Below are 11,860 nucleotides of genomic sequence, written 5' to 3' on the forward strand. Positions count from 1 at the left end.
TAAAAAAAGACAAACCTTCCTCTGTCAAAAGACTGTCAAGTTTTCCAACCTTCCATCCACCCCATCGCTCAAAATCAGCAAAACACTGGGTCTTGGATTTCAGTGTGATGGCGCAAAAGCAGGCTTCTATTTCTAGCTGTCACCCACTGATTTTCCAGCTCAATTAACAGTACTCTAGATAATTATGTTAATGTTAACGCCACGAGCTGGTTGAAAAGTGTCTCTCGCTGATGTTTTAATGTTTACAGCGGATTCATTGTAGAGTGTCCTGTAAACGAGGTATTTATTATGCACTTCATTATGTTTCAGGAGAAAAAGCTTTTTAGGAAAGGGGTAGCTAATGTGTTTGGGGAAGGCTATCTCAGGTAGCACATCTGCAGTAACTGGGGTGTAAACAGAACCTGTAGCCTGACAAAATGATGTAGTGTAAAATTATTGCTGGCCTTGGTAGAGAAGCTGTAAGTAGTTCTGCTTACACAAGAGCAGATAAGAGTAGATGATGCATTTACCAGAGTCTCATCAGTGCTGCTTTATGATTAGATTCATGATACTTCAGTCAGAAATATTGTGAGTCAAGGTAAATTTGAGGATACACACATTGATGCTTTGAGGACACGGTCTCAATGGCTTGTGAGTAAGAACAGTGTCTGTCTCATAAAAATATTAGCAGTGGCGTGATTGGCTCGTTAGTGTTTTGGAATGTTTCAATTGTTTTTATTTAAGAACAGAGGCCTTAATTGGTGTAACAATGTGACAATCATCATACATGTGGAAGCCATGAGACCAGCGCCCGTGGATAAACATCATGTTAACAGCACAAGCAGCAAAGTTGGAATATTATGTCAGTACAGTAGTACTAAAAACTGTTTCCTCAAATGACCACTTGAGGCTGTCTCCAACAGTGAGTTAGTCCCCACATATTGCCATGATAAAAATATCCATCATACACTTTGTACGTCTTTGTTACAGCTGTACATGGGGTGAATTGTTTCATAACTAAAACATCTAAGCCACTGAAAAGGACCTTTAAATTGTATTTGTCCTGTTGCTGTTTTTGGAACCCTTTTAATGCAGTTAACGCTGCGCCCTGTGCTTTTTACAGATGAGATTTTCACCCTGAGCATGACATGAAAGGGTCTGGAGAAGCCTGTAGCATCGTTCAGCATGACCAGTTTGGTGGTGGGTCAGTGATGGTCTAGGGGGTCGTGGAGGGACAGGCTTAGGCAACGGCATCCTGAGCTCCATTAGGTATTGAAATAAAATCCTTGGATCTACTGTTGGAAAATATGTCTGGTGAGATGGGTCCTGGGTTCCTCCTGGCACACAACAACGCCCAGCTTCATGTGGTGAGAGTATGCAGGCAGCTATTGGAGGGCCTAACTAAATCCAATAGAACATCTCTGGGATACCTCAGTTCATCTGACATGCACCTCAGACTGTCCAGGAGCTCAGTGATGCACTGATCCAGATTTAGGAAGAGATCGCCCAGAACACCGTTGGTCATCTCGTTAGGAACACATATATATACAAACACACAATGTGTTTTTTTAATGTACCAGTACATATTATACTCTAATTGAGCACTAAAAGCGCTTTTAATAATCAAAAGCAACAACTGACAGCTTTTCTCCACTGAAACATTAATCATATGATAAGCATGTATAAATGCAAAATATGACCTGTATGCATTTACAAATATCAAAGCACTGACGCAAACATATAAGCAGCATTATCAAACACCTCTTGCACTCTAAGCATATGGGCCGACTCTCCATTATATTCAGCTAATGACAGCTGTGCCCAAATTGGATGAAAATCTGCTGTTAGAGTGCTCGCCAGGTGCCTCATTATGTTTGCAATGGCTCTCATTCGCTGCTAAATGCATTCCCTCCTAGTGGTGGATGATGAAGGAGAGAGATGATGTGATTTCTCTCCATCACCCTGTCATGATATCCAGAGGGACCTGCGAGAGGTGGTGGGGATAATGTAGGAGCTAGACACCTGTTATAACTGCCTTCTCTCAGGCTGAAGAGCATCATTTATATCATTTAATAATCGCTGGGCCTCCCCTGGGTATATCAGTCATGCATATGCATTGGTTAGCCTTTTATTCACTGTGGCATTTAGCTACAGGTGTCGTTTAAGCTTCTTTTTATAACTTTGTTGTCATTCACCATCATTATTTTCTTTTATCTTCTGTGTTCCTCTACTTTCATCTTGTCAGAGATCAATACATCTATTGGTGAATGAGTGATCTGGTTAAATAAAGATTTTTCCCTAAAATGCACACTATATTTTGCACAAAAATACTACAATAGCAGTACAGTGATAACAAATCAAAACGCTTTCTTTGGCAATAAAATGAACAGAGGACACTGACATGATTTTTGCATGACTCGCTGTTCATTTCATTTCATGCAGCACCAAAGTTTCCCCGCTGGCTTGACACTGAAGCAGTCTGGTTCAGACAAACAGTGATTCGGCTTAATTAATTAATTATTGGTCAGTTTGACCTGCTGCCACTCTGACAGTGGCTAAATTTGCTATTTGCAGGAGCTGAGACAGGTGTGTTGAATTCAAAGTAGAGCTTAAGCAGCTGCAGCCAATCTGTAAGCAGCTCAGCCTGCTGTGTTGGCTGGATCATAGTCTATGTTATGACCAGGGGTTTTCTTTCTCAGTTTTTGCCTGCTTGCCTGGATTAGCTTCTCTTTTTTCCAGTTTCATCTACTCTGACTGTGGTGTCTGTCTCCAGCTCCTGCATGCTCAGCCTTTAGGCTCTTAGCCATCAGCACAGCCACCGTTTGTGGCTTTTCCATGCCTGCTGGCTGCCTCTGGGTCTTTTCCCTTCTGCCAGTGATTTTTATACCATTGGTGTGGTCTGTCTGCTATTTTACAATCTGCCCGCACATGGGTTTGCCTGTTGTTGTCCTACATAAAATTTCACTTTCTTCCCCTTCCTTTATTGCCACAGGCCAAGAGGCGGGGTGGACGGGTCGCTAGTCTATCACAGAAAGATAGACAACCTTTCACACTCAAATTCAAACCTATGGGCAATTTAGAATCACCAGTTAACCTAGCCCCACTAACTGCATGTCTTTGGACTGCGGGAGGAAACCGGAGCACCCGGAGAGAACTCCCATCCAGATGATTAGAACTCACAACATTTTCTCTGTGAGGCAAGACAGCTAACCACTGGACCACTTTGCTGCCCTTGCAATGGCCATTTTAGACATACATGTTCGCACTGCCTGTCTGAAATAGGTACTGTGCATCTGTGTATGCTTAAGGCAAGGGTGTCCAACTCCAGGCCTCAAGGGCCGGTGTCCTGCCGGTTTTAGATGTGGCCTCGATCCAACACAGCTGATTTAAATGGCTAAATTACCTCCTCAACATGTCTTGAAGTTCTCCAGAGGCATGGTAATGAATGAATCATTTGATTCAGGTGTGTTGATCCAGGGTGCTATCTAAAACCTGCAGGACACTGGCCCTTGAGACCTGGAGTTGGACAACCCTGGCTTAAGGGGATTGAGACACTGTGACTGTCATATCACCACCTTAGAGAAACAGTCAGAGCCACAGCAGTGGCTAATGCTAATGCTACAGTCACACTAGGGAAACCAATGGCTGACAAGTGTGTGCCTCTGAAAATGTTGCTCAGATGATGGGGACCAGGTCTGTGACCACTTGCAGTAGTCATCTTCAAAGTGACTTTGATGCATCAAAACAGGAATAAGTAATATAACCAGAATACAACCAGTAAGGTGGAGTTTTCTATTGCAAAGAGATGCATCACAGACGAGCTGCGCTCATCAGCGCAGACTTACTCAGACTGATTTCTACATGTTGGCAAAATTTGTGCATTTATAAATTAGATGGCAGTTGTTTTTAAACAGTCTGTGTGAGAGTGATTGCAGTCAGCTTGAGTCAGACCGCAACTGTTTGGAGACAGTTTGCCTCGCACCAGGCACCCTCTGTAAACGCCTTGAGATCAAAAGTGGTCACCCAGGGATTGAAAGTGTTGCATGTTCTGCCTCTGGGTAATCAGTTTACTACTTGCAGTCAGTCAACCACTTGTTTTTCACTAGTCAGAAGGAGGTTGCCATCCTATTTTTACTCTAGTAAAACTGAGACATTTTTTTCTATAAGTGAATTTAGTTCTGAAAGTCTTTTTCAAACTAGCATAGAAGTAACAGCTTCATAGGAAGCTGGTACAGTCACAAGTCCAAACCTCTTTGCATCTGCTTCTTCTTTATTATTTAGCAGTCACAACATGTAATACTCTTTATATGCTGCAACTTGTCACTGCTGACATACCTGCTAAAGAAAACTGCCAAAAACTGGTGTGCTTCATCAGTGGGGCATCTGAGTAAAGGAACCCCTTCCTATATAAATGCAGTGACTCAAGAGTCAACCTCCCCTTAGTGCAACAACAAACACCCAGGAATAAATGGCTCTTACAGCAGTTAATATTATTGTGAATAAATGTTGCACATTTTATTAGGCAGCAGCCAAAATCCCAAACTTGAGGCTTTGAGTGTAATGACCCCATGGTAGCTATGCCCATGCTTTCCATAAGATTTAAGTCTATCCATGATTACCCCGACAGGCAATCAGACCAACAGAAGCACAAAGCCATGGCTGCTAATCTTTTCACAAACATAATTAGCCCAACATGTTATCTTGATGGGTAAAGTATTTAATATGAGTTAAAACTATGCTCACTTGCTTTCTTTAGACTGTGAGGAAAGAACTTGATCAACCTGTTCCTTGAAAACAGGCCTGGTATACATACTCAAAACAACACTGGCATGCATTTGGAGTTGTAATTATTAACTTAAATGTCAACATTGCATAGTCCGTAGCCAAAGTGTTGTTGATTTTTTTTGTTGATGATCTGTAAGTGAAGGTAAATAATGCATTGAGAGGGAACTAAAAGGGCCATAAAACATATCATAAAACCAAAATAATGGGCAACTGCAGAGCCTGCTGAGAACTCAGTGGATTGATTGCTACAAATGACTAAATCTCACCCTTTTGATCTTGGTCTATCCAGTATCAAACTAGTAACACGCCCTTAGAAACAATCGAAATGTAATAAACTAAAGCATATCCATTACATATAAGGTGGAAAAAGGCTTTATGATAAAAGGCTGACAGTCTAACACCACTTTATTGGGTGTTTAATAACACTGCTTCCTCTGTGTTCGCCTTTCCCAAACGAAAGGTCAAACTGTAATAATGACACAATCTCTTGGTGCTATCTGCTCACACTGGAAGTAGAAGCCAGCTGGCATGAAAGACAACAGGGATAATGACGTGGTTCCCATCGTTAGCCGCTGTCTGCTTCCTAATAATATCACGAGCCTGTGTTGTTGCGACGTACGCACACAGAGGCTACAACTCTTACACAGCTGTTTTCCTTTGAATTATTCTTGTCCATCGTACACGTGTGTAGGTGGATACACTCTGTAGGTGGGGGGTAGCATTGCTTTTTGGTTTCAGAAATCTTATCACTGCCCAATTTCCTACCGTCTCAGGTGCCTGGCAACATCTTCTAATGTCTTCATAGTAACAAACAGGAAGTCCATTTAAAGGTAAGGCTCTTAACTCCCCCACTGTTTAAGCACTCTACTTCTGGTTGCCAAAGGAAACGTGCACTCTCCAGTTGAGGAGGAAGATGCAAACAAATGGAGCGAGCTGAAAGACACTCTAGCCCTCATTGTTGTTCACATTTGTGAAGCGCTTCACTAAACCCGCTCAAACCAAAGACGCCACTGGGTAGAGATCAAAGCAAAGACAGGTGTACTCTGAATACATGAAAGTCATGTTCATTCTGTTCCTGGTCCATTTATAAACTTCAGATCAAGCTGCCTGTCGTGTGTGACATGTCGAGATTATGGAAAAACCATTCATCCACTTAAAAAATGGACTTGGCTAATGTCTTACTGCTTACAAGCTGTTTTCTAAAGTTGAGAGGTTTTCCAAGTCAGTAAAGCTTTTCAGTAAAGAATGTATTAAATGTAGAAAATGTTGAGATGTGTAGGCTCATTTTAAATTTGTTGCCAAGAACAGAGTCATGTTTACCTCTGTCTTTCATCAACACTTTGTGAGCTGATGTGACAAACTGCTTGGATTACTTTGTAAATGAGTTTATGTGTTTTAGCAGTTCAGGACATCCTTTGTCATGTTTTCACTGCGTGATAGGTCTAGACTGCAGGCAAGGCAGTTTAGCACCTGCAGTCTTTTACAGGTGAACTATGTATAATGATATTTGTCCTCAATTATTGTCCCAGTCCTGAAGAAGCCTGCTGCTGAAACTTTCAGATTTCAGAGATGTTGCTCTCACTCCCATTGTTACCAAGTGCCTTGAGAAAATAATATTCAGCCTTGTTAAAAGGTAGCCTCCCTCTTACCTTTGACCCTGACAAATTTGTAAAAAAGGTCCACAGAGGCGTTTCAATGATTACAGCTCTGCTTTCAGTACGATCATCCCAGATATACTAAACAGTAATTTCCTTACGAATTGTCCTCAGGATGTCAGGGTTGGCCTTAACCTCTCCTCCACCTTCTCACTCAGCAGTGGCGTCCCACAGGGCTATGTGCTGAGCCCATTGCTTGCTCACATTACACACATGACGTGCATACGTATGTCCTCCCACACTTCCAGTTCCATAATAAAGATGGTAGATGACACAGTGTTTGGCCTCATCTTAGGCAGTACATACCTCGACAAGGTCCCAAAAGTGGCCCACTGATGCCCTGCAAACAACCTCGCATTAAAGACAAAGAAAACAAAAGAAGCAATCCTGGACTGCAGGAAGTGCAGACCTGACCACTCTCCCATTTTCAATAATAGAGACTGTGTGGAAATAGTCCACAGCTTTAAATTCCTGGGTTGCCACGTATCTGATAATCCGTCCCGGTCCATTCACACCACTGCTACGATACAAAAGTCACAGAAACATCTGTGACTCCTAAAAAAAGAACAACCCATGTGTGAAGTTGGCGATTATTTTCCACCACTGTGTGACAGTGCATTTTTTCACTGTCTCTCAGTGTGGTATTCAGGCTGTTCAGTAGCCTGAAAAAAGCCCTACAGAGGGTCATAAAGTCAGCGCAAAGGATCATCGGCTGCCCTCTTCCTTCACTCGAGGACATTGCTGACATCTGCTTCCTCTCCAGAGAACATCATAATATCTATTTCTTACCCCAGTCATCATCTTTTCGACCTTTTGCCCTCAAGGAAGCGGTATAGGTCAATTAAAACGTACAGAAACAGATCCAGACCCTTGATAAACACTCAGTGTTCTTTACAGCTTAACACCATTATGTGTGCAATATTGTGTCAGTCAGTGCAGCACTTGACTTTGGACTTGCACTCACAGCATCTTATCACACCCTGCCTTGGTCTGTTTTCTTTATGTTGTGTTGTTTAGGACTGGTGTATGTACTGAAATTTCAATCTATCACTGTATGTAGTGACAATAACAACGTCTTATTTTATACAGTCAGCTGCCACTGTAGTACGGGGTTAGCAACTTTTACTTTCAGGACTGACTAAATTCTTCATTACACCAACACAGCCAGCCTGAACTGCTGATGCAAGACAGGATGGGTCTATGCTTTCATGTTGTTTATGCCAAATTCTGACCCTACCTGTACCTATGTTAGAGCACAAATCAGGACTCATCAGTGCACACTTCCAACAGACACATTTCCAATCCTCTTTTGTCAAGTTTTTATTTATTTATTTATTAACCTTTATTTATTTCATTGTGATTTAACTCTCATTTCCAAGAGAAACCTGGCCAGGACCTCACACAGGGTCTGTCTTGGTGAGCCAGTGTGAATGTAGCCTCACCTTTTATTCTGTTAGCTCACAGATGGGCTACAGCACCCGATGTGGTCTTCTGCTGCTGTAGCCCATCTGCTTAAAAGCTTGACATGCTGTGTGAGATGCTCGTATGCATATCTTATTTGAAATAAGTGGTTTGAGTTACTGTTGCCTTCTTATCAGCTCAAACCGATCCAGCCATTCTGTTTAAATCTATTATTTTAAAAACAAAAACTCATTTCCAGTATGTAAATGTAAGCAAACCATTTCCTGCCTTTATCTTCAACATAATGCTACTCATTTTTGCACCTAACTGCAACAAAATGTAACATCTTTTGGATCGACCCTTCACCAGAAACTCAGCGAAATCATAACTGGAAAAATGGCAGATGCAGTAAATGTCAGTCATTCTGTCTCCTGGTAAGTATTATGAGTGCCTTAGCAATGAACTCTATAGTATGTGAAGCCGCTGAGGTTCTTCTAGCCTGAGGCCTGAAATCATTAGCCATCTCCCAAAGCACAGCAGCGTGTTCACAGATGAACTGCTTCTGATGAGTGCGGTGGAGAGCGCTTCTGTATTTGTCCAGTCCTTCTTTAAGGACTAATCTCTCAGTGCTGGCTGGGTTTGCTGGCAGAAAAACTCTTATGTTTTGCTTTTATATCTGAACTCTCTACCTCTTTAACACAAAGTCACTTTTAGCTGTGTAGTTTGCTTCACTGGAAAAGGCAAACTGATCCTGTAGGCTGAACTGAGCGCCACAGAGAGAAGAAATACCCATTAGCTGTCGGGGTTATAAAAACATTCTTCCTTGCACTCACAAATCCTACTTGACACTGGATGCACTTAAATAGAAATTGACTTTTCTGTCAGCTGGATGGTGTAATAAAGACAAATGAAAATGCACACCTTACCCCACTGGAGAGTGAGATGTTCTCACCCAGCTCTTGTTTCCATAAATAAACAGTGTTATGCCATCCACTTTAATAAGAGTGGGCAGAAGTACTTGAATTAAAGTGCGCAGGAGTGAAGGGAGCCAAAGTTGGGTGATTAAACATAATTTAAAAAGCAAGCAGAATAAATCTCACTAACCAAATCACAAACATGACGAGAATGCGGGTAACCACTTTTTTTCCTTTATTTTGTTGTACACACAGTTGTATTTTGATTTAAATAAATAGTAATAATATTTTTAGGCAGAGAAAAGTGCGACAGTGTCATTCAGTAAGTGCGCAGCACATGCTACACGTTACAACAGTGCAAGAACAGACCTGACGTCTGCATTTAGGATTCATTCCAGCACACGATCAAGCAACGCAGGGTGATTACAGAACATACAGACGCTGCGACAGATGGCTCGCAGAAGGCTCGGAAGGGCTGCATTGAGTTTAAAAGCTGGTGAATTTAAAAGTGTTAACCTTGACTGTGTGATTCATTTTCATGACGCGCTGCCTTGTTTATCACTGCACAAACTGTGGCAGACACAATGGCTACATCTACTGGCCATTCTGCAGAGCTACACTCATGTAGTTGAAGCCCTGGTGCACACAGAAGTCTGGAGGGGACTAACTAATATAGTTAAATTCCAGATGCAGTCCAGTTGCTGCATAAACATAAACATAAATGAGAAAAAAAAAAGAATTACACACAGTCTGTGTTCCCAGAAAGGTCATCAAATAGGAAAACACACATGCATGGTTCACTGAGCTGGATAGATAAAAAACAAAACAGCATCAGATTGCACAATAAACATGAACTGTTATCTAGCAGCTCACAAGTGTTGAACTAGAGAAGGTAATCCCTACAGCACATGCTGTTCAAATGATTGCCCAAACTACTGCAAACACATGCCAGTTTTTGGCAGGAGCTTGAGAGATTTCTGCATAAATATGAGTGAGGACAATTTCTTTGGCATAGGGACCCTACAAAAGGGTTCAGCACCATCACTCTCAATGGCGATCTAAAAGACATTTTAGAAGCTTTATATAGGTTTGCAATAAATAAATACAAAATGTGTGTTGGGTAGGATTAAAGGCCTAGACCAAATTGTAAATTAAGAACAGATTTGAACAGTCACTATTAAGGGGATCACATCTCATAAATAACACACAGGATTTAATCTGCACAGAAGTCAATTAAAACCTGAAGATAAGCTCAAAAGGCACGGCTTTTTATAATCCCACAGGTCAAATTTCATTCAGCAGCTTTATGGTCAAGGTCAGGATCATGCGTTGAGGAAGTAAATGAGCAGATTTTACCCAACTGGTAGAGATCATTCAGGGGATCGTGCTCTGTCATTAGGTCTGGAACTTCATTCATTTTCCCTTGGTTCTTCTTATCAAACACTGCTGTAATCTGAGCCAGCGTCTTGCCCTTTGTCTCTGGCAAGGTGAGCCCCAGAAACACAGCAGATACCAAACAAACACAGAGGAAAGGCAGAAAGCAGAGGTTTCCCAGGCCATTGACGATGAAAGGTAACAGCATTCCCATTAGGAGCAGGCTAATCCACATTAGAGAGCCGGCGATCATGTAGGCCGCTGGACGAGCCGTCTGATCAAAGATCTCAGCTGGTAAGATCCCTGTCACTCCGGCTGGGCCCAGGCCAAAGCTGAGGATGTAAGCGAAAACGCACACCATGCTGAGGTATGCCATCCCTGTCACTTTGCGGCTCTGGAGTGAAAGAGCTACAGTAAAAACTATAGACCAACAAGACATGAGACTGTAACCCCCGATGAGAAGGTACCAGCGACCCACGCGTTCAATCAGGAGGTTACTCAGAATGGAAGCTGTTAGCTCAGATGCCCCCGTCCCAATGGTGACGTACTGAATTTTCTCTGGTGGGATCCCTGCTTCCTGAAAGATGTAGGAAGCATAGAAGTAGATGGAGTCGTTTCCACAGAGCATCATGGCGCTGCTGGCGGCCATGACTGTTTTGAGTTGTGATCGTAAATTACGATCCTTAAACAGGGCCCAGGGCGTCTTAGCAGAAGATGTAGCTCCAGAATTTATGGCTGCGGACATTTGCTGCTCCTGAAGCAACTCCTCCATCTCCAAAACGGGAGCCTCCCCGCCGCGGAGTCTTCCAAGAGCCTGGAGACATGCTTCCCTGTCTCCCCTGTCAATGAGTAGGTACCTGGGGCTTTCGGGGAACCAGGGAAGGGTAAGGAGCTGGACCAGTGCTGGCAAAGCATTACTAGCCAGTAAGTAGGGCCAAAGAGGCTCACTACCCAAAAGCTCAGTAAGTCCCACAACCTGACCCAAAAAGATCCCAAATGCAGTAAAGACGGCAGAAGAAAACGCCACAGCACCTCTGAGGTGTTTGGGGGCACTCTCTCCAAAATACATAGGCTGGACATTCATGCTGACACCTGAGTTCATCCCCACCAGAAAGCGAGCAATGATGATCATCTCAAATGATTTTGCCACCCGGCATGTTAGCACCAGCACAGCAGCAGCAAACATGAAGGAATTGTTCAAAAGCAGCGACTTTTTCCTCCCAAAGCGAACTGACATAGGGCCTGCCAGCAGGGCCCCAAGGAGGCCACCAAGAGAAAAGGCTGATACTATCAGGGTCCACACCAGGGTCACCTCTGGGATATCCAAGCCTGTACCCCAGCGCTCTATGTAGGTGTCATTAATAAACTTTTGGATGTAGCTGGTAGGAGCGTTGATGATGGAGATGTTGTAGCCGTACTGAAAGGTTCCTCCAATGGCAGCACAGAGCACAGTCAGTCCAAGAGTCAATCCATTGCCTGAAGGTTTCCTGGTTTTTTCTGGTACATTATCTGCAGACTTCATCTCAAAGCAGGCTCTTTAAGTGGAAGAGCAAACTTGTCCCCTTCCGTTAGTTGTTCAATCAGTCCAAACCTTTTATGTAGCTTAGAGAGGCGTTTTTCACTCATATGAGACTACGGCTGATCTCTAATGCGGTTCAAATGAAAGGCAGCGTGATTCTTCAGTTAGAGCCGGGGTTATATAAATCTGCGCCTTTTCCCTGAGTCTAACCTTTCAGGCAACGTCCTACCCGC

General features: G+C 42.9%; 1 pseudogene; it reads right to left on the minus strand.

The window, feature by feature from the left end:
- Window positions 1-8,955: 8,955 nt before the first annotated feature.
- On the minus strand, window positions 8,956-11,825 carry LOC146568026 (solute carrier family 2, facilitated glucose transporter member 11 pseudogene; annotated as a pseudogene).
- Window positions 11,826-11,860: the final 35 nt, after the last annotated feature.

The sequence above is a fragment of the Mchenga conophoros genome, linkage group LG8, assembly GCF_057382185.1.
Source record: "Mchenga conophoros isolate Kocher_MC1m ecotype Shallow Benthic linkage group LG8, M_conophoros_male_GT1.1, whole genome shotgun sequence".
Classification (NCBI taxonomy): Eukaryota; Metazoa; Chordata; class Actinopteri; order Cichliformes; family Cichlidae; genus Mchenga; species Mchenga conophoros.